Consider the following 24796-nt stretch of genomic DNA (forward strand, 5'->3'; position numbering starts at 1 on the left):
TTCTTAATGAGCCTCCACTTTTGAGCCTTTGTGAAGCCCTCTGGAAACTCACCCTCTAAAATGTAGCTCACAATGGGAGCCAATGACTCCATCCCCTGGTACCTTGGTTGCTTTATCACTGTTGCTGCCATGATGACCTGCACTTCACTCTCAGCACATGCAACTACTTTTTGTGCAAGTAAATCTGCATCTTCATTTTGTTTCCTAGGGATATGATATAGTTGCACTTCTTCAAATTGATTAAACAACCTACGAATGGCATGAACTTTTGTCCTTAGGTTTTCATTCTTGCATGCCCAAATGCCTAAAATCTGCTTCACAATGAGAAGTGCATCTCCCTTTACCATGAGACGTTGTATACCTTGTCCAATGCATAACTTTAAACCATGAAGTAGTGTGTCGTATTCTGCTTCATTGTTGCTAGTTGAACCTAGTAGATTGACCTTCTCTTTCATGACCACCTCTCCACTTGGGTTGAGCAATACTAGCCCTCCCCCTGATTTTCCTGTGACTCGTCAAAAAGATCCATCAAAGAACAAGGTAAAAGAATTAGGAATACTTTTAGGTGGTGGCAATGGTGGGGTCTTTACTTCAGGCACCTTAATCTCCTTCTCATGTACCTTATAAGTAAGGATCCCTGCCAATTGTGCATGCACACTATCTTCTACCTTGAAAGAGTATTGGAAACCTTGCAATTCCATAATCCACTTTGAGATCCTAGTGCTAAAATTCATTTGAGATGACACCCAAGGAAACAAATTTTCTGCAGTGAGAATTACAAAAGGTTTTGGTAGCAAGTAGGATCTAAACTTTCTCACCGCAAACATGAGAGAAAGCATCATGAGTTCTGCCTCCGTGTAGCCTCTCTCCAAAGAATTCATGACCCTACTAGCAAAGTAGATGGGTCGCATCCTGGTACTGTGGGGATCTTGTTGTAATAAAATTGCACCAATTGTTTCCTTCCCAACACTAGAGCTAACAAAAAATGTGTACTCCCAACAAGGAGGCATGAGTGTTGGTAGCTCTGACAAAATGACTTTAATGTTACAAAATTAGTCTTCAATCTCATCAGACCATGCAAATTCTACTTGTTGTGTCAACTTTTGCAAAGGGTGAAGTAACTCCGAGGCTAAGTGAATGAAGCGTGACATATACTTCACCTTTTGAATGAATGAGATGACCTCTTTGAGATTCTTGGGTGATGGGAGCTCAATAAGAGCCTTTGCCTTTGAAGGATTCACCTCAATGCCTTTATAGGAAACCTTGTGACCAAGCAAGATCACCTCATCCTCACCTATGTGACACTTTTCGGGGTTGAGTTGACCTCCCATGTCGTAGAGCTTCTTTAAACCTTCTTCTACCCTTTCTAGATGCAATGATTTTGAGCTATAAATGCAGAAATCATCAATGAACACCCTGATTGACTTTCCAAAGAATGCTTGAAACACCATGTTCATAAAAAGTTGGAAAGTTGCAGGAGCATTTGTCAGGCCAAATGGCATAACTCTAAAAGCATAACAACCCCAAAGAGTGATGAAGGTTGTTTTCAAATGATCTTCCAAAGCGATACCTATTTGAAAGTAACCCGAGTAGCTACCTCATTTAGTATCTCATCTTGAAATGGGAGGGGAAAGTGATCTCTTTTTATTGCCTCATTGAGTGGACGGTAATCCACACACACCCTCCACTTGCCATTTTTCTTAGGAGTGACAACAACGGGAGAGACCCACTCTGAATTCTCCACTGGATAAATGAAACCTGCTGCTAGAAGCTTTCTTACCTCCTTGAGTAAAGCCTGCTCCTTGATGACTCCATAGCCTTCGTAGTTTCTGAGCCTTATGTTTGGCCTCTAGCTTCAACTCAATTTTGTGTTGAGCAGCATCTACTCCACACGCACATCGGTGTAGTCTTTAGCAAAAAGCCTAGGAAATTTCCTTAGCACACATTTGAACTTCTCTCTTTCATCCTTTGTAAGTGTTGTAGACAACATACCTTCTAACATTCCTTCATCTTGCACATTTTGGTTCTCTTGGGAACCTACCTCTTCCAAACCTGGGCAAGAGGTCTCTTGGTTGTTTGGCTTAAACCTTACCCCCATGACTTCGATGGAAGACTCCTCTTCAGTAATGCTGCCGCTACTTTCTCCTTCTAAAGTGCTATTAAGTCCAGCCTTCCTCCGTCTCACTTTGAGATGATTCTTCATGGAGCTCCTCTTGGCGTTGCTCCTTCATGTCAAAGACAACCTTCTTATGATTGTCATTTCTGCAAATTAGCTTTCCACTCTCCCAATCCTGCAAAGCTCGCATTTTCATTAGCCATGGTCTCCCTAGGATAAATGGATAACCATTTCCTTTGGTAGACATAACATAAAAATCCACCGCCTTCTTAATGCCAAAGGTCTCCACAAAGACATTTTTACAAATGCCTACGCACCTAGCCTTGCTATTGTTTTCCATCTTGACTTTAATTTCAGGTGTCTCATGGATGTGCATGCCTAGTTTTTGCATGAGTCCCTCTGTCATGATGCAAATTTGTGCACCCCCATCCAGTAGACCTTTCCTAACCAATCTTCCTTTGATGTAACAATCTAACACAGGTGTAATATCCTCATTCATTTCAGCATGTGCAATTTTTACAACAGGCACACTCTCTTTTACCTTTCTCCTAGTGCTAACTGCCTTTGTTAAATCCCTCCTAACTTGTGGGCATAATGCAAGAAACTGAGGCCATGTGATATCAGGACCCTTACCTCTCATGTCTTCCAACAAGTTGTATGGAGCTGTACCATGTCCAAGAGGGAAGTCTTGGAGATTGATGCGACGTCGAGTCCTCTTAGTTTCCTTGGTCTCCTTTGCCTTCTTGCCTCGTCCATGGTCACTCTGTGATGTGACACCTTCTTTCTCTTTACCCTTCCTTCGGCCACGCTTAATGCCATTTGCTTCCATGTCAATTTCATTTGAATTTGTCACCTCTACCACATGCACATTTGGGTCTGGCAAAGGTGGAACTTCTTCTACCCCTTGTGGAGGTGGTCTTGGTCCATTTGGTCTTTGTAGAAGCCTTGGTTGTTGACCAGTTCCTTCACCTGCATTCATCACTGGGTAATTCAAGTTCGGTCTCCCTGGCTCCCCACAGGGCCAAGGAAAATTATACATCCCATGTCCAGACTCTCCGCAATTCCAACATTGCAAGACTCTCCTAGGTCGTGGATCTCGCTCTTCAGACTTCTTTGCTTGTCCCTTTGGACCTACAGTTTGTGCAAGGTGAATTGACAAGCTGCTTAAATATTCATTTAACTTCTCAATCACTTCCGCCGTTACCTCAGGAAGCTCCCTAGATGTTGATGCTTGTGACTTACCTTTGGGTCTAAGACCTTCTATTGGAACCTCCCCCCTTAAGCACTTGAGTTTCCTATATTTCTCAGCAACCCTAGTTTCAGCTGCATCAAAGGTAGCAGGTGCACCCGCCTCAACTTTTACCTTAAGGTCAGGATACAGTCCGGCTATGAACCTCTCCTTCTTTAGGAACTCTGCACCATCACCAGGGTTAGCAACATTTCTCACCCATACATCCCAAAGACGTAGGAACTCCTACTTGTACAAGTAGTAGTCATCTAAGTCTTTTTGCTTATGAGAAACAATGTCTTGCCATAGTTTTTGAGTGTTTTGGGGATCAAAGAAGTATTTCTTGAAACGATTCAAAACTTCTGTGTAATTCCCCTTAGCTTCCTCAGGCAAAGAGTCAAACCAAGTGCTAGCATCTTTCCTAAGGACCACCTCAAACATTTCTACACGTTCTTCATCAGTTACTATCCTCTTGATACGGCAAGACATCTTGAAATTCGCTAAAAATAATTCTGCATCCTCTCCAGGGTCTCCAAAGAAAAGAGGATATCCAGACATTTGGCGTTGGGCCTCCATTGAATCGGTTTCAAAGTGACAACACGTTTTTGTGTTTCTTTCTTAAAAAAATTTACACAATAATGTTTTCTAAATTACAATCTATTCTACAACAAAATAAAAATATTCACATCAAATGACCTATGATAATCAATAAGAGGCAGGATGACAGGGTTTGGTGATGCGAGAATTTCTCCTACTCTTTGGGCACCAAACATGAACACTATATGTTGTTGAAAATGGATTTTTCTACTAATTGCAATGTTTATTCTAATGTGTGGAGTGAAATGAAAGGGGAAAACCTCTATTCTTGGGCCATTATCCATTGTCTATGCATGACCTAATGCTTAAAACAAAACAAAAATATAGACGTCCAAACTAAGGTCGTACCTAATGAGAGGCAAAATAAAAGGATTTACTGATGCGTTTATCTCTGCCAACCTAAGAGGACCTAAAAATCTATGAATCACACGTTGAAATTGCAACTTAGTACTAACAATTATGTGTACCTTTTGCCTTGCAATGGGAATGAAGGGATCATACAAATTCTCGTGATTCATACAAGCTACTTAATTATGCTAAAGGTTGAACCTACACAAAACATACACAAGCCGTCCTCAGTGGGGGCACCAATTTGAGGCGGTCCGGGGCGGGCAACAAGAAGAGTGGCCTCTAAGCACCCTGACTCACGAGGACACTGTCGCTATCGAAGGCAGCTACTCTGATCTCTCTCTCTCTCTGCCTGCTCTCTCTCTCTCTCTCTCTCTCTCTCTCTCTCTCTCTCTCTATCTCTATCAGCAAATCACTGTCGTAATAGTTCAGACAAATTGTCATGGCATCTTTTTTTATAAAGCAAACAATGTTGATCGAACAATATTTTGATTGAAATATATTTCAATCAAAATAATGTTTATTCGAAGATATGCGAATAATACGGGTATACAATATATAATACCAAAATATATGTACAAATTTTTTTATACGGACGTATAAAACTTAGAGCACAAATATTGTGTTCATGGTTACAAGTTGAAGAAGTATCTGGCACGTTTGATGACAATTGTGACGGATGAGATGCTATCAATGGAAGAAGAGAGTGTGAAAATATCTGAGAATGTGAATGAGGTTTTTGGGAATGAGCTACAATAGTTGTTCACCCTAGAGACCTCTGCTTGTCATGAATGATCGAGTAGGCTAGAGGGGGTTGGCAAGCTATGTCAAGCATTTTTTGGATGAGCATAAAGCCAATAAGTGATGCTAAAAAGTTTGCCGACTAGCCTCATGTGTTTATGTGTACATAGTGCTTCGAGTCTTGGGAGTGACCATGTAAAAAATCATGTACAAAGGTCTAGGCTTGTTTATTGGAGTTTTGGGTTGCTTGCATCTCTAAAAGATGGTCTTCAATGAGCATTTTCAGTCGTGCTTTATAGCTTGTGAATCGGACTTATACATCATGAGTTATGCACATTTGAAGTGGGCGGGCTCGACTTAGAAGGTTGTGGTAGATGCATGTGACAAAGGCAATTGGGACAACTTGATGATTAAAATTTCTACTAATGAGATTTAAAATTTCTAGAAGTAACCGAGGTGATGGGCTTTGAGCCGTGCTTTACGGCGTTGCATTTGGTGGCCGCAGTGGTGCACTATGCTCCTAAGAACTTGGTCATGAGAAAAGGTTGGGCTGTAAATTTTATGTGGGATGTGAAGGAAATGGGGAGGAGCAGGAGTAAGTTTCCATGTGGCACTGTGAATTATCCCACACGGGAAGGAGTGAGGAGAAGATGAGGGGTATATAGGGCAATCCGGGAGCTCACTTGGTTTGTATCACTTGAGAGGATCTTGGCTTGTTGGGCTCGTGGACTCTTGGGAGTTTGGGGTGCATTTTCTGAGTTCATATGGGCTACCACCCGCCACCCCCCTTCAATTCTCGTCCTCTAGACACAAGCTCCACCCCTTCCCTTGGGCCAAAAGGCACCGACCCCTCACCTCATACTAAAGTGGAGCCCAAAAATTGACCAATTAAATGCAACCTTCAAAAAGAACCCTGTCGACTGAGGAGAGAGAAAATATTTCTTGAATAAAAGGGCCCCATTTTTATAGCCGCAACACCTACAAACATTCCAAAGAGCTCATTTTTTAGCATAAGAGAGTATACCCCCAACTTCGGCTGGCCATATCTCTCTCAAATTTTATTTGTTTTTAGCATATGGATGCTCTATGAACATCAACTCAAGACAACCTATGTTTTATATCATTGGTTTACCCTAATTCCAAGCATGCTTCTTGCTAGAAGAGTTCTTCATAAATCTTTATAGGTGCTTATCAGAGGTGGATTCAACAATGTAATAGCTTTTCTTTCCAACGATGTGACTCGTGCAAGGTGATAGAGGTGCTCATTTCCTTGTTGTTTGCATGCTAACAGTGGCATCCTCCTCTAGAGTTAATCCAAATCCCACGAACTGAGTGGGAAAGTCTAGTACTTCCTCAGCCCTTATGACATGCAAAAAGGCTGCCACATGATCCCTCAAATCTCTATTTCCGAAATATTGATTGGTGACCCTGTTTTGGACTTGAGAAGGTTGATCCTCCAGTGATCTTTCATTCTAAACAATGGATCCTCCATTCCTCCCCTGTGATATCTTTCTAGCCTAGGACATAGTGCATGTTCCTCCCCTAGAGGTTCTCCTAATCCATAATTCGTGATTGGTCTAGCAAGTGATTGTCCCTCTGCTCGACCTCTTTATTCTCTTTTTCAATCTCTATGTGGTGCTTCTGGCTTGGTTGGATTTAGAATTATCATTCTACTTTTATCCCGGTCTTGCTAATGGACTGGTGTTTTTGGTGGTGCTTCTAGACCTGACATGACCTGATATCCACCTCCTTTCATATTCACATTTAGTGTTGCAAACTGTTCGAGCCACGCTTGAAATGATACTGGCAATGTTTGTGAGTTCTAAGGGTTAGGTATTGGTTGTTTATATGATTGTGTGGTGGTTTCGTAATCATTTGAAAAGGGATTTCTGGACTTTCTTGGGCTCTTGCTTCCCTACCAAAGCTTGTGCCACCAGCTCTGGCATTATCACTTTCTCTACATGGTCTAGGTGAATTGGCTCGTATTCTCATCCATACTTATTAACAAAAGTTATATGGTTTCCCGTTATGGAATTATACAAAAATAAGTACATGAATTTGTCCATGCTTAACTCGTTCACATGGGGTTCCATGCACCAGTAGTAAGAGGTGACTCTTCCTTCCTCGTGCTTGTGAATCCCCATATTCTCATGAAGCGTTGCTATTCTCTCCACTACGTTGTCATGAATGTAGTAAGCTCCACTAAGAGTGAGTTTAGGAGGTATTTGTCGAGTCTCCATAAGCATCTTCCCTTTTGCTACATTGTCTCCATATCGACTGTAATTTTTTAGGTATTTGACAATGAGGTAGTGCTTTCCCTCCTCATCACAAAGCCTATCGCCATCATCAATTACCATGATTACTCATAATCCTCTCGTTGACTGTTCTTCAATACAAATGCATTGACATCCTTGAACATCAGCATACATCAGGCCCCATGGTCATTGGTTCCCTTCAAAAAAATTGCAATGTATTTTGGCATGTTTAAGGTTTTTTGAGAAGTACTACCCCCCATGGCCCCTTCTGCTAGAAACCTCCAAGTTGTTGGTTAGCCATCCACTGATATGATCCTTTGGAAGCAGTGTCAGTATCACTACCCTCTTCTATGATTGGTGCTAAGGTATCTATCCTTGCTTAGTTTACACTCTCTTGTGTTGACACTAAGCTAACTTTATCTCAGGCCACTCTCTGTTCTCTTTGAATACACCTTTCGGATCTCAAATTCATCAAATTATTCACACAAACAACTATCAACCCAAACTTATTACCTTAGAAGTCTGCTTGCATTTGTTACTTTGTCTTGGTTTGCTCCAAGTTGCTTTTTAGACCTGGTAGAGTACTTTGTATTTCCAATTGATCACCAACTTGCAGGATCCTTGGTTCGACTATCTGTACAAAACTTTGACTCTACAATTCTTTGTCAAATCAGTAATCCTCACTTATTACTATATATAAGAACAAGATCCTTATATGAGTTCCAAGCTCTGATATGATAAGTCAGATGAAATGCTATGATCACAGAAAGACTTCTGAAGCATCAAATTCTCAATGTGAGCCCTAAAACTGGCTTATAAACATAATACACGTATGATGTATAAATTCTCAAAATTGACTCAAACTTGAACCATGCACTCTCCTTGATGTTTGTTAGTACAAATCTAAGCTTACGTTGAAGTTCTAACACCCGCATGTATCCCCAAGTCTTTAGCACTACTTCCCAAGCACTGATGGGGGGTTTTCACAAGCCAAGCTCCCATACCCCTCTTCTCTCATCCCCACCCCATGAAAACCCCCTCTTAGGGAGGGAGTGATAAAAGGCATTGGAAAAAGTAAGAAAAAATAAATTATGATTATGTAAATATATGAGAAAGGTAAAATTGGCCACCTCATGCCTGCGGGGCAGCCCATCCCCACCTTGCCTCCTTTTTCTTCACTGTTGCCCCGCCGTGTGTCCCTTTTCCTATCCTCCACTCAAAAGGTCAACCCCCTCTCTCTTCCCCTTGTCCTTTCTCCTTTCTCTCTCCCCTCAAGCTACCCCACCTCTCACCAATAATGCATTCTAACTCACCAATAATGCACCCTAACTCACATGCAACTTATGCTATCTTCCAAAATAGTATACCCCACCCCCCCCTCCTCTCCCCTATCATATCCCATGACCCAAATACCCCCCTCTCTCTCTAAAGGGCGCCATGTCTCTTGTCTTGTATCTAAATAACCTCCCCCACACTCACACACACTCAGTTTCACTGAAAAAGGTGCCCACAGACCCATCCCCACCCAGTGGTTACCTGTTTTTTCTTGTGTTCACACACATCTGCACACAGATTCACCTCTGAACACACTCCCCTCTCTCCCCTCTTGTAATTACTTTATTCTCCATGTCACCTCTCACTTTTTTTCATCAACCCATCTCTCTCTCTTAGTCTCTCTCTCATGAGACTGCTGTTCTGACACATATACACACAGCCAGACAAGTGGGGCCCACAGTCACATGGCCTATGTAGATAATGATTTCTTCATTTCTAAATTATAGAATTTCTCCCCCCTCCTCCCCTATATAAAGAGGGGTCACCATCACACTAAAAACACACACAACATCACCAAAGAACACACTATGCACTGTGTGTGCCTAGTGCACACACACACACCCACACCATCACCATCACCGCAATCACCATGCTTGTCTTGAGCATGACCTCTACACCCTTGGCTATGGAAGATGAAGGGCAACTAAATGAAGGATGATGGCCATAACCCTCGTGCGAGTCTTCGCCATCAACTCCCACCTATCTGCCATGTGCTCTACCACTCTCTCCCTTCTCATTCCCCTACCCAATGCTCCCCATTTCATCGCCTTATTCTCTAAATAAAGCTTGAGGTTTTGTGAGTATGTTTTCTTGCAATGTTTTTCCCATGTGAGGTGTGCGGAATCGCCACCTAGTCTTGTGTTTGGAGTGAGTTTGTGTATGTGTGAAGGGTGTCCTGATTCGCCATCCTTTTGTGGTGCCTAAGTACTAACCCGCAATACCCCCTCCCTCACTCTCTCTCTCTCTCTCTCTCTCTCTCTCTCTCTTTCTCTCTCTCTCACTTGATCTCATTTCCCTTCCTCTTCATTACTCCCAAGTATCCATCTGTCTTGGATGAAAATTTTGTTATGGTGTTGTGTTGTTTGCGTCCTAGCCGCTCAAGCTAGGTGGTGCCCCCTGTTCGCTTTACCATGACAGCCTCGAGGCACGCCATTCGGTCCCCGGTGTTTTAGAGGCCGTCAGGGGTTCGGGGTTCGCTTTGCTCCAGTCATTTGGTGCCCCCACTGAGGATCTTTTCATGAAACCCTTCAGTTTACAAGACTGAAACCCCTAAACTATTTTGAATGGATGAATGGCTAGCAGGATTTGCTAATTGGACAACATAAGAAGAAGAGCTCCAAGCACAACTAGACGAACTCCGCATCTCCATCGAAGCTCGACTGCCAGACGTGACGGTAATTGATTTGCAGTGGGAGAGTCAACCAACACGCCAAACCCAGTGGATATACATAGGCCAAGTGCCAAGAAGAAGAAGGAGAAGGTCGAAACCATGTCCGCAACCTACAACCAACCCACAACAACAAAATGAAAGGAGCTCTGCACAATAGAGAATCAACACTATTCTACTTTGAGAATCGGGTAACTCAAGTCACCGAGGTAATTATCACAGTCAGTTTTCAAGTCGCACCTGATGCTGCAGCACAGATAACGGAATCATTGGCTCACACTCTCACTAGAGAAACTAGGGATCTACTGAGTTTGTTTCAGGAAAGAACACCACCCTCTCCCACAAGCTTGGACAGTGACTAAGCACCTCTAAGCTTCACATGAATCAGTACAACCTACCTCAAGACAGATCAGACATACCAACACGTGTACGCTCAATCAAGGTAATACTGGACTTGAAGGCTCACTACCAGCACGTCATTGACACCATGCTGGGTGGGGAGCGGTTTTTTGAGGTTCTGGCATCAGATCAACCATTTGTCTTACCTTTGGTACAAGGCAATGTACCGTTTGAAGTTTTAATCTATATCCTAGTATAAGAGGGTATACACGCCTCCTTGTAAAGAAGAAAAAAAACTTTTGCAAGTTAAGCAGTGTGTCTTTCTAGCTCTCTCTCAGTAATCATGGCAAGTGTAGCATTTCCAACATTTAAAGGAAAGAAGGGGGAGGATTTGGTAACAGACTTCCTAGATGACTTTGAAGTAGCATGTGTAGTGAGCAACAAAGATACGGATGAATCCCGGGTTAGAATCTTTAAGCATCTCATGAAGCTAGAAGCTAGATCATGGTACAATGCACTTCCACAAGCAACCAAGGATGACTGGGAACCCTTAAAACCCGCTTTGGGGGAGGTACCACTTCAGAAAAGTTGTGGGACGAGTTGAGAGACTTGAAGCAGGAGGGTCTTTTAGAATATGCCACCTATGAGTCCAAATTTGTGGATTTGTGGGAACGGTGGGTTGAGTCACTGGCAAGGGGGGAAGCTGCACCCGATTTCCTAAAAAAAGATCGGTTCATGCATGGCTTATGGCCGCTTCTCAAGGAGAAGGTGAAAGGTAGATTCCCGGCTACGTACGAGTTAGCCGTTGAGATTGCTCGCCTTAAGGACAAGAAGCTGCGAATGAAAGCTAAAGAAACCGAGTCAACAGAAGCAGGAACATCGCATCGACCAGCAACTACAACAACCATCATTCCACCACCACCACCGGCTCTTGGGGTAAGAGATGACCAACAGGATATGTTGGCCCATATTACTGACCAACTGCAGAATTTGTCTGTCCACTTAATACAGCAAGGGAGGAGTCAAGAAAGAGATAAAGACCCTGGAAGAGCACGATGAAAAAACAGAGAGTATCACTGCTACAACTGCGGAGAAGACGGTCACGGTATGTACTACTGTCCCAAACCACGACAAAACTATAATAGAGGAGGTAGGAGGAACCAATTGTCACCCCCTAGAGAAAGAACACCCACACCCCGAGCACCAGCCCCACCAACCCAAATTCTACATCTGCCACAATCACCACTTACAATCATCCTACGCCCACCATCAATTGGTACCCGCACACCAAGTATCATTGGTCTTGCAGAAGAGGTCAAGATGAAGGTAACCGAAGAAGGATCAAGCGAGAAGTTTATTCAAAGAACTGAAGCAGTGGAACAAGAGGTTAAAGAATCAAAAGATGCTACCCAGGTGGGGGAGGTAAGTCAAGAAAATTGTGTTACAAATGTGAGTACATCTTTAACCTTGAATGAAATAGGAACCAAAGCGATCAATCGACAGCATTGGGCACTAAGGATAAGAAGGTGTAAAGTGTTGATTAGGCCTCGTCAGAGTAAGAGGAATGCAAAGGGCATGAAAGATACAAGAGAAGAGGAAGACCAGCTTGCTAGCAAAGCTTTGCAGAAGGTGGAAAACATATCAAGCAAAGGGGAGGGCTTTGAAAACGGAAGCCTGTGCACCACCATGGACCCAGGACAGTCTAGCAAGCTAAAGGAATCTTGCATCAAGGCAGTTTCACTAGAGGACCATAAAGAAGAGGTAAGTATGACTGAAGGTTTGGAGTTGGATATTGCTCCAGAGGCTTGGCAACCGAGCAAGACTTTATTGTGTAGTGTTATAGACTTGGAGATGGGTAATGCCTCTAGTCTACTGAAGGGTGTTATAAACTTGGAGATGGGTAATGCCTCCAGTTTATGTGAGTGTGTTCAGAGTAAGTTTGATGATCAATATGTTGCCAACCTTTTAAGGATGTTCCAAACTCCTCCACAACACAGCATTGTGTTTGCATGGGATGCATCATACCTATGGCTATGGCTAGCCGCTCTAACATATAGAGAGAAGATCAGCATGGAGATAAGAGGAAAGGAGCCATGGATAGACAAAAGCCTAATAGAATGCAAGAATGAAGACCTTCTTCGCAATTTGGTACAATTTTTTTAAAATAGTGCATCCTCTCTTTGGAGAAAGGTAAGTGGATTACGCTTGTATTTAAGCCGCATTAAGGTAGGTGGCTTGCTATTAGCATCAGTAAAGGAAGCTGACATGTTTGAGCACACCCAAAAGAAGCATGATATGCTTGCAGTTTTTCCTAATGGCAGTAAGCAGGACTCTGAAGACAACTTGAGCTCACCACACCAACAAGGCGGCCATATATGGTGGATTCTTGGTACACTCTTGGGAATCATAATTTTCAGTTCTGTCTTTGCAGGATCCAAGATGCTCATTTCCCCTCTCGCTACTGGTGGTTACAAATTTGATCCAATTTGGCATGAAAATTTTATTGTTCGGACACTGCAAACAATGATCCTATTTTTCACTTGGGATCCAGGAGGACATTGGCACAAAGTTCTGGAAGCCATGGGCTTCCCCTTTAATCAACCGACACTATTCCAAGGAACAAGTTATCACTCGGACCTGTTACAGATTCATGAATATCCCATATATCTCACCAATGGCCAAATGGAATGGCTAGTTCAGAAGGCAACTCGATATCGGATCCTACAGCTAAGCGAAAGAAGAAACAGATGAGCTAGAGACATGAATGCCTCTAGCCAAAAGGGGAGGGCTAATGATGGGGCCTTTTCACAAGCCAAGCTCCCATACCACTCTTCTCTGGTCCCCACCCCATGAAAACCCCCTCTTAGGGAGGGAGTGATAAAAGGCATTGGAAAAAGTAAGAAAAAATAAAGTATCATTATGTAACTATATGAGAAAGGTAAAATTGGCCACCTCATGCCTGCGGGGCAGCCCATCCCCACCTTGCCTCCTTTTTCTTCATTGTTGCCCCGCCGTGTGTCCCTTTTCCTCTCCTCCACTCAAAAGGTCAACCCCCTCTCTCTTCCCCTTGTCCTTTCTCCTTTCTCTCTCCCCTCAAGCTACCCCACCTCTCACCAATAATGCATTCTAACTCACCAATAATGCACCCTAACTCACATGCAACTTATGCTATCTTCCAAAATAGTATACCCCACCCCCCCTTTCTCTCTCCTATCATATCCCATGACCCAAATACACCCCTCTCTCTCTAAAGGGCACCATGTCTCTTGTCTTGTAGCTAAATAACCTCCCCCACACTCACACACACTCAGTTTCACTGAAAAACGTGTCCACAGACCCATCCCCACCCAGTGGTTACCTGATTTTTCTTGTGTTCACACACATCTGCACACAGATTCACCTCTGAACACACTCCCCTCTCTCCCCTCTTGTAATTACTTTATTCTCCATGTCACCTCTCACTTTTTTTCATCAACCCATCTCTCTCTCTTAGTCTCTCTCTCATGAGACTGTTGTTCTGGCACATATACACACAGCCAGACAAGTGGGGCCCACAGTCACATGGCCTATGTAGATAATGATTTCTTCATTTCTAAATTATAGAATTTCTCCCCCCTCCTCCCCTATATAAAGAGGGGTCACCATCACACTAAAAACACACACAACATCACTAAAGAACACAGTATGCACTGTGTGTGCCTAGTGCACACACACACACCCACACCATCACCATCACCGCAATCACCATGCTTGTCTTGAGCATGACCTCTACACCCTTGGCTATGGAAGATGAAGGGCAACTAAATGAAGGATGATGGCCATAACCCTCGTGCGAGTCTTCGCCATCAACTCCCACCTATCCGCCATGTGCTCTACCACTCTCTCCCTTCTCATTCCCCTACCCAATGCTCCCCATTTCATCGCCTTATTCTCTAAATAAAGCTTGAGGTTTTGTGAGTATGTTTTCTTGCAATGTTTTGTCCATGTGAGGTGTGCCGAATCGCCACCTAGTCTTGTGTTTGGAGTGAGTTTGTGTATGTGTGAAGGGTTTGCGGATTCGCCATCCTTTTGTGGTGCCTAAGTACTAAGCCGCAATACCCCCTCCCTCACTCTCTCTCTCTCTCTCTCTCTCTCTCTCTCTCTCTCTCTCTCTCACTCACTCGATCTCATTTCCCTTCCTCTTCATCATTACTCCCAAGTATCCATCTCTCTTGGATGAAAATTTTGTTATGGTGTTGTGTTGTTTGCGTCCTAGCTGCTCAAGCTAGGTGGTGCCCCCTGTTCGCTTTACCATGACAGGCTCGAGGCGCGCCATTCGGTCCCAGGTGTTTTAGAGGCCGTCGGGGGTTCGGGGTTCGCTTTGCTCCCGTCAGCACTTTTACCAATTTTCCATGCAAAAATATGCACAAATCACAAGTTTCTTTTTTAAATTTTCACACACATTTCTTGTCTGGGGATCAAATGTTTATGAAAACTTTAGTCTCAAGGAGTACTTAGGGTAAAACACCCTTTTAGAACACTTTGGTGCAATCTGTTTAGGCAAATTTGGTCTCCTAGTAGGTCGTAAGACATCATATGTGCATCATGTCTGCAAATGAATTTGCAGTTTTCTCATTCAGATCTCTTGCATATGTGTTCTTTTATGTCTACTAAAAGTTGTTTATTGCATGTTATCCCTAAAAATCAACTTTTCATAGATTTCAAATGCAAACAAGCATACAAGAAAATAACTCAATGATGGATAGCTCTAGATCACAATCACATGTCTTATCTACAACTAACCCTACTCATCATGTGGGATTTTGCAATTGTGGGTAGAAAAACACTTTACTATCACACATGGACTAGTAACACTTTCACACCACCACAACACCAACAATCACAACTATAATAAACTAACTAAAACTGTCTACCATGAAAGAGTCAGGCGAGACACACGCTCCCTAGAACCTCCCTAAGATCTCAAGATTCCTACTTTGAGATCCTACCTAGAGTGAATTAACAAGACTCTGGCAAACCAGAGGAACTTTCACCTCATAGGACTAGTCTAAGGTCACCTACCTAGGTCTCTTGTCCCCGACAATGACACCAATGTTGTTGGGTAGATTCACTGCTCATAGTTGCCCGCAAAGTGAGAACTAGGCCAACAAACAAGATGTCAACCAAGGATGAAGATTGACCCATAGGCGCATGGAAACAAATAGATGGGTGTCAATCATATACTCGACCTTCTAGAGACAATCACTACCAAGGGAAATCGACTCCAATCACACAAGTATGTACAACCGCTATCTTACCTACGATGGCTACACACTCCGAAACATGACCTAACATTGTAAAATTGTCACAAAACACAAGGGATGACCTCTACACACCTAGATGACACTACCTTGAAGCCTCTAGCCCAACTTACTACGTGCAAACACTTGGAGCGTAAAACGCATATGAAGACATGCTGAAAATTACTTGTCACCAATTCTCAACGTGTTTAGGCCTAATGTGTAACTCAACTTGTCTGTACGCAATGACATATAGCAATCACAAAATGAATACAAGGTTAGAGAGAAAACTCACATCAAATCTTGTGGGAAATCTCTTCGCGAGTAGTGTAGCGAGTCTCATCGTTGCTAACGAGATGGTATAGTGCCTTCCCAATGTAGATTCCGTAGTTCACGTAGAGAGTAGAAGAAGACCTCACTCACTCTCTCACACAAAAGACACAATCATAGCATGCTTACTTGAGCTCAAAAGATGATTAATTTAGAAGTTTCCCTTAGGGTTACAAAAATTGGCTTTATTACCTCATCCTTGGAGGTTCTAACTTATCAAAATTACCTCCTACTTTCTACCATGGGTTTGGATAATCCGCACATATTACAATCTATAAACTTGATTGAGTCCCGAAATATAATTACAATGGATTTTGTCAAACTAAATTATACAAAAATGGGCTTTTTAGTGTTTAGCCACCAACACTAGCCAGTCCCAACTTTGGTAGCCAAACGCATCACTTTCTCTTGTGTGCATGTGTTGTCCTCTCAATCACCCACCAAAATTGTTTGCTTGCTCTTCTATCTATTCAACTTTCTACAGCCCTCCACCCTCATCCGATTGTGTCCCTTGTTGCTAGTTCAGTGCGCCTTCCTTGGCACCTCAATGACATTATATTAACAACACCATCTGGCTAACCCACAGCTTCTTGTGCACCCAGTGTCACCAATTGGCCACCATCTAGCTCAAAAACCTACTTACTCACTGAGTACCGGACTTTAAACACCCTCAATCCACATATTTGAGCCTATCTAGGCATAGATTTTCATTGTCGCACCTGCATCCACTTTTGATCCCACCAGTCCTCACTCGTGGTCAACGCCCTACACTGTCAACCCTACACACTGGATGCCTCATACCACAGAGTGTAAGTCTCCAATTTTCACCGTACAAATCCATGGGAGACCTCTTTAACCTACCACTTGCCACCTCATTTGCACAAGACACATTTCTATTGGTATTCCTTCCAAATTAAACGTCTCTACTATGGGTGCATCGAGACTTGCACTTTGTAGGTGTTCATTCAAGCCAAAAAGTAGCTACAAATTACCTTGAAATCTATTGAGAGAAAAGGTCCAGAATGAACCTTCACAAAAGTTCAATGAGTGATCCAACATCATAGTTAACATACACCTAAGGTTGAATGAATATCAATAATTTATCATTCTCCCCTTCCCTTCTCATCATTACATATACACTATCTCTTCCAGGAAATCAAAAACTCTGCATTTCTTCAAAAATTAACCTTTCCTTTTTCATTAGCAAAAAGGGGAGGCATCTCTATGGCTTCACCCCTTTGGGGCATGCCAGAAATACCACCATTGTTGTTACAAAGAAGCTAGAGCAAAACCTCTGATTTAGCCATCTACAAACTAATATAGGTAAAATGATCATCAATGCATCAAATAAAAATAGGACTATCTATTGCAACAAAGCAATCATAGGTCAAAAGCAATACTCCTAAACCCAGCAAAAACTAGAACAAAATGTCAAAACAAAAAAGCTATGTATCAAAAATACAAATTGTTGGGGATGAATCCAAAATCAGGCCAAAAGAATCCCGGACCCTTTGATTCGCCTCATTGGTAGAAGGAGGAAAAGAAAAATATAGTTTTATCGTTGTAGGAACAACCCCAAGGTACCTATGATATAAGAGTCTTGAACTTAGATCCTTTTTATTCAAGAAACCAATTGGTACTTTTTAAGGTGATATTCACACATTCACCATATGTCTGGATGGATATGTAGTCACTTTCAAAACATGGCCACGATGCAACATATATTTGTGAAAAGAATATGAGTACTTACATATGGTGAATAGATGTATATAGTAACCATATGTCTTGATGGCTATGTAGCCACATACAAAACACAACCATGATGCAACATGTACTTGCAAAGAGGAAATGAGTGGAATTTTACGTGAATCAAAGATTGTAAGGTGAAAAAAAAACAAAAACAAAAAATGATACGTAAGAAGAGGGATGCAGGAAGCTTGAATAGAACATTTATCTCTTATAAAACTCAATCGTAAATTGTATGCAAAATCTTTCATTTGTGACTTCAACCACTTCCAACAAGACACAACCACACATTTCATCAACCAAAACCTTGACTGGTGGATATGCTCCATCAAAGAATGTCCTTACAAAAGCAACAATTTTTTCCCCTCAACTTTAGAAGTTGATTGTAAAGTGGATCGGTTAACCTTGTTTCCTCTTGTGTACTCAGTTTTGAGTTCAAAACTTGGTGGAAATATCTTTGAGGTATTATATTATCCACTTTTCGTTCTTCTAGCATCGACAAAGCACCAAAAATGTGGAAGCCCAACCTAAGTGCCCAAAAACCATTAAAACAAGTCTGCTTTGTAGAGTTCCCCTCTTGTAATTAGCAACAATGTTTAACCTCCCACGCTTTTCTCATATCTGTTGGCCCTATGGTTGATGAGATGGCCAACAATTTTTTTTTAAATTATAACTAAGTTGTAACCTTTCTTGATCTCCAAAGTCAAAATTAAACTTCCCACATCCTTGGATCTTCAATTGGTGTCTACAAGTCGCTACCACACTCTCTCTTTTGGTGCACCCTTCCTCTGCAGTCTGACATGATGAGGTTGATGGCTCTTACCTGGTGTTCAAGACCAGGAAACTTCACAATTTCCTTGTTTTTCATGCTTGCACTTGCATTTCCTAGGTAGACCAAAAAATTAAACCCTAGCTTACTGTTGGTTGTTGGTAAAGGTGTAGTGTTTAAGTGCTTTATTAAGCTAGTGTTGGTCATTCTCTCATGTGCAAGGAGGAATTCCAAATGTGATGGAAGATAGATAAACAGAAGAAATGCTAAACGAGCTTTATATTTTGTCAAAGATATTAGGATTTAGATAGCAAGAATTCAACAGGTTTAATGATTTTCTCCAATAAAAGCTTACGAAAATTCAATTGTGTTAATGCCGAGCCTCTTCCGTGCCATGAAGTATGAATTGAAGCTAGCTATCTATCACTTGGGACGATAGGACTTCGACCATTTGATGGAACCTTGACTACTCATTCACTGCCATAGCCTCATGGGAATCGATATTAAGATGCGGTGCAACTGTTTGGGTTGCACATGAGTCTTTTCCTGCAACTTTTTTGAGATCATGGTTGATCATAATACTACATGATCTTCACAATATAGTATTGATCTCTCTCAAGAACACACACACACACACACACACCCGTTTTTGCTTTGATGCAGCCTTTCTCCTTGAATGATGCTTGTGAAAACCCACGACCAAAGCATGCATTTCATGGGATGTGGACTCCATTTGGTAGGAACTTCAATATTGCACGGGCTGCCAACTAGTTGAAAAATTTCCCACTTTCAAATTATCATAAATTCCCTAGAGTGGAGAACTTTGAAGAGATTATGTGAATACTGCTTTTCAAAAAGAAAAGAATCAAGAATCCGGCAAGATCCTTGATGCGTGGTTGCCTCGCACATGTGTTGAGCAAGGACATAGGAGTAAAAAGCAACGAGCGTGCGCAGCAAAGGTGGCAAGTAGAGAGAGGTGAAGACAAGCGAGAAGGAAGTTGGACGCGTGGGAGGCAACTGATGTGCATGATTTTGGGTGTTTTTTTTCAATGCTATGTTTCAATCTCTTGATATATGGGATTTCTGGCCAGCTGATTTACAGTGTCGTACGCATGAGTTCAAACCTGTTGCTACATTTTGAGAAGTGGGTGAGAGAGACCCTTAGAAGATGATATCGAGGAGGAATCTCTAGAAGGTTCTATTTAATAAAATGTAAGACGAGCGAGAATCAAATTTCCTTCAAAGAAAATGAATTCCTGTATAGGGATAATATCCTTCAACGTGTCTAAAAAATGCTAAGGTGGGAAAAGTGGATGGTAAACACCTTCCCTTGTCATCAAGAGCCAAATATAGGGCGCATTCATAGGAGCACAGATTCTAACCCTACCCCTCGTAAGCAATTTTGGAGCCATTTGAATATGAGCATGATTCAATCTATGTTCATGACCTCCACAACATTTAAGCAACACGGGTGGAAGAGGGGGTTTGCCACCTCTATCAAAATCAGAAGAGTTGGGAAAAGTAGGCAGTGTTTGCTGGTATTAGCTGCTAGGGCCTCAACACAACCCATGCCAAAGTGCTCCAATTATCTTTTCTACCAATGATAGTAGTTTACGTCCCAGTTATGCTCTTCAAATGGCTATCAACCCATGAAGAACCTTACGCTCAAAGAGCTCAAGATGAAATTGCCCTAAACAATGAAGAAGGATACAATCTTATCAAATCTAACATTCGAAGGCATGACAACTCAATTTTCCTTCAAAACCATGAAGAACATTACACTCAAAGAGGTCAAGATGAATTTTCCCTTCAATGCGCTTTTGTGAAGGGTTGGCAGCTCAATTGCCAGCCTTCAAAAGTTGACTTTTAGTTGGCCGTTCAGTCGTGGTGGTCGGCCCATCGATCAAAAGCTTATCCAAAGCCATATGAACACACTTCTACTTTCAAATTTTCAAGTTTAAAGTTCCAAATTCCATTTTTTGAGTGCCTAATTAACTCATGACAAGCATATAGACTCAATGCTCACCAAAGATACGTTCACACTCGTCACTCATGCACAATTCACTAGTTCTCAATGTTTGTGTCATAATACGTGTTTTGTGACTATATGTCTATATATCACTATGAAATTTGAAAATGTTTACTGCGACCTTTTTCCATGATTTGTAGAGAGAGAGTGCAAAATGGGTTGGCCAAAGAAGAGAGAGCGTGGAGGACATTTTTTTACATTTCAAATATTACTGCAGTTATTACTGCAATTATTATCGTTGTTATTGCTACACATATTATTACGAACCATTGCTTTGACGCTTAAACGTTCAAATTTGGGTATTTCAATCTATTTTGCTTTTGGAAAAAGCTAAAGAACATTATTTAAAATTTCAAAAAAAGAGCAAAAATGATAGAGAGGCATCCGTTTCATCCTGTTATAGCAAAAATTGCTTCAAGATGTTGCGACACATTATACATGAAACAAAGAAGACATGATATGTGAGAGAGCCTTGATCTTAGTAGGCACAACTCCACCATGTGGATCCATTCCAACAATGTGCACATGGCTCCCACTTTTTCAAGAGCCCTCCTCATTCTCTTGCAAATGGGAGGAGGCATGGAAACCAACATTTCTTTGATTAGCAGTTGCAAGGAGTCCTCTTCCTCCATTGTCGTAGCCCTTGTTTTTTCACACTATGCTATCATGAACTAGCCATCATGGTAGGTGTTCAAGGGCTAGTTTAGTTTGACTCTCAAATTTTCTAACTTGGTGTCTGATGTTTGACTAGGCACAACTTGCCACGGGCAATGTTGAAATGCAGCTACAATGACAAATTATCGTGCTTGAAAAAATGAGAGAGAGAGAGAGAGAGAGATGAATGGGCTACACGATAAAAAAATTCATAGAATAAAATATAAAAAATGTTTACAAATCATCTCTCAAAAGATCTCTACAGGTAGCTAGATATAAATGTAAACCCATGGCTCCTAAATCAATGAGAGAGAGAGAGAGAGAGAGAGAGAGAGAGAGAGAGAGAGAGAGAGAGAGAAGAAGAAGAAGAAGAAGAAGAACAATTAACATTGTAAGAACAATCCCAATGTATTTCAAGGATCTATCTAACAAGTCTTGATAAATGAAAGAGAGAGAGAGAGAGAGAGAGAGAGAGAGAGAGAGAGAGAGAGAGTTCTTGTAGTGGAATCTGCTTGCCAATTCCGTGAAAGGAATTTCTAGGAAATGCTCGCCAAAAAAAATCCCTAATTTAAGAGGAGGTGTTAGATCATAGAACCATGAAGGGAAAGGCATACTATGATCTGTTCATAAAAGGAAGTTTATTTTTACGTTAAACCATGAAATTAGGATACATATGCAGGCTAGGTCTGGTAGTTCCAACAATGGGAGCATGATTGTGTGCATGGATTAGGATCTTAAGCTTATAGAAGAAAAACCTCAACCTCTTTATGATCTTCACATTCTAATAGGCAGTCGCAGATAATAGACTACAAGTCTGAGCCCAACAATAGTCTTCCTTGACTTTTGCTGCTTAGCAAAATTGAGTAGCAGAATATACTCGACTTTGAGTGGGAAGCCACATGCATAACGATGAATAAGACATCCCAAAACTTTCAAGAAACATGGCACAAACTCTGCAAACCAAATGCACCAAATTTTATACAAGATAAAATGAAATACTTCCATGAGTCTACCTTTTCGATCCTCATTCATGCAACATTTAAGTTATAACCCTGCAAGCACCTGCATGCAATTATGAAATAATACTACTTGCATCGATCAATCACCTAGAGACATATAATCTTCAACAAGGAGCTCGACATCCAGCGGGATTCACTATTGGTAATGGGAGGATGTCACCTGCGTGCATCCAAATTAGAGAAACCCCCTATGTACGATATCTTACATGCTAACCTACCCCCCTACATACGGACAAGATATGGACGTTCTCACAATGAGCCACCCCCCTCATACAAATTTCGTACGGAATGTAACGACCCACTATTTTATGTATACTAGTAACATGACAATTTTAGAAGCACATGCTTTTGCAAAAATACATGTTGAATTGCAAACAAATAGAAGTGCAGATTGTACTTTGTTTTCATTTGAGAGAACAAACATCATATAAAGTAACAAATATAACAAATACTAGATTAAAATAAACTAATCGATTCAATGTAATTTGACAAAAAATGGGCAACATTTCCCTTATAAATTGATACAAATCTCAATATCACGACAAATAATACTAGCCACCTACTTAGTAGGATTCCTACATGGGATTTAAGGCACACATATGAAATGGATTGTTCTCTAAATAACAAACAATAGCATGCACTTAAAAAAGCATGGAAAACTTCACTTATCAAATCAAACACATTACAAAGCAACCCATTAAAATATTAAACTTTTTGAACAAAAACACTACACTTGAGAACACTCGTTGCATCAACCTTAAATAATAGATCTTATCTCTCTCTCTCTCTCTCTCTCTCTCTCTCTCTCTCTCTCTCTCTCTCTCTCTCGGATAACAGGTCTTGAGTTCAATTCCTCATCGGCTAGATCTTTAAGGTCTCTTGGGATAGTTTCCTACGATGTTAAAACTCTCTTCTTCTCCTTATTCTCTCTCTCTCTCTCTCTCTCTCTCTCTCTCTCTCTCACACACACACACACACACACACACCCCATCTACCAAAGTCAAATGTTTTTATTCACTCAAACCTTTTGAAAGTAATGTGTATTATATCCTATTATAGACCGCAGTGTAGAGATGGAGCCACCTTGTTGATGTTGGAAACCTGCACGCAGCAACAGATAGAGCTGAAAGGTCACAGGAAAAAAAGGATACTGGTCGAGTTCCTTTGGCTGCAATGTCAATTGCAATGTATGTATGTCAATTGTGATGCCAACACGATCTCAGCTATTTTTAATGAATGTGAGGGGAGGGCATCTCTCCATTTTCAATCACCTACTGTTTCAACTTGAAGGCATGTGGTACTAGACAAGCAATGTCAAATGAGATGTACTTTAGAGCTTCCTCCTGGGATGTTGTCTCTTGAAACACACAAGTTGCAGGGTATGCCCAATAGTGGCATGAACAACAAGCACTAGGCTAATTTTATCAAATGCAAGCTGAGGGCATCTCTCCCAATTCAATCACCTAAGATTGCATCTTGAAGGCATATATAACTACATAAGATGCTAAAACTGACTGTTAAAAAATATGTCGTGGTTGGCAATGCCTTGGTTCATAGGTATACCAAACATGGTGTACTTCAAACAGTTTTTCACCCTTCTACATCAAAATGCCACAAAAATAATTCATTATTATACAAGTTAAAACCATCATATTAAGTTTTCTACATTGACCTAATGTGATAAGATAAAACAACTGAAGGTAAAAATGCATAGCTCAAGATGGCACACCCGGTCAAGCCATACGACCATGTGACAAATTGAGACTATATTTGTAATCATATGCAAAAATAAAGACTCTTTATGTGTGACACACAGACCCAAGGTATGTGAGACATGTCTGCTACCTTTTTTATTATAAAAAGAGACATAAATAATGTTTTGTTAAGAAACTATAGGTCAAGATAACACACCCGATCAAGCCATATGACCATTTGGGAAATTGAGACTATAGAATTTATAACTATATAGAAAAAAATTTAACAATTATAAAAAATGTCACTCTTTTATTGTAAAAAGAGGCACAAATTACCATTTGGTAAGAAATGGATAGCTCAAGATAACACACCCAGTCAAACCATATGACCATGTGAAAAATTGAGACTATTCTAATTTTAAATACATAAATCCATTTCAATTTTGGGTTGTCCAAAGATCTACATATACATGTACAATAGATAATTCTTGCTAAAATCTTAAACCTCAAGGGATTCACTTATACTTATGGAGGATGTGCCCATGTGTCGCACGTGTCAAAGCAAAGGACTTACCGTACACTGTGTGCGAGCCACAAATGGGTGCAAGCACACAATCAGATTAATCAAGCAAGCTCAAGAGAGGAAGGGTGTGTCACTCATCGCCCTACGCTCACCTTCTTGGAGGATTCCTCCCTGCAAAGAAGAGGGATCTACCACCATGCCGCGCACAACTGCCTCGCCGCCGCCGTGCCGTCGCAATGCTCGATCACTCACACACTCTCTCTCTCTCTCTCTCTCTCTCTCTCTCTCTCTCTCTCTCTCTCTCTCTCTCTCACGCATACACACACAAACAAGGAGATGAAGAAGAAGATGGAGATGGAGCAAGAGCACTCTTCAATTGCACAATGAGAGAATGAGTGATTTTTAGG

This window comes from Adiantum capillus-veneris, chromosome 24 (genome assembly GCF_014529385.1).
Source record: "Adiantum capillus-veneris isolate H3 chromosome 24, ASM1452938v2, whole genome shotgun sequence".
NCBI classification, from domain to species: Eukaryota; Viridiplantae; Streptophyta; class Polypodiopsida; order Polypodiales; family Pteridaceae; genus Adiantum; species Adiantum capillus-veneris.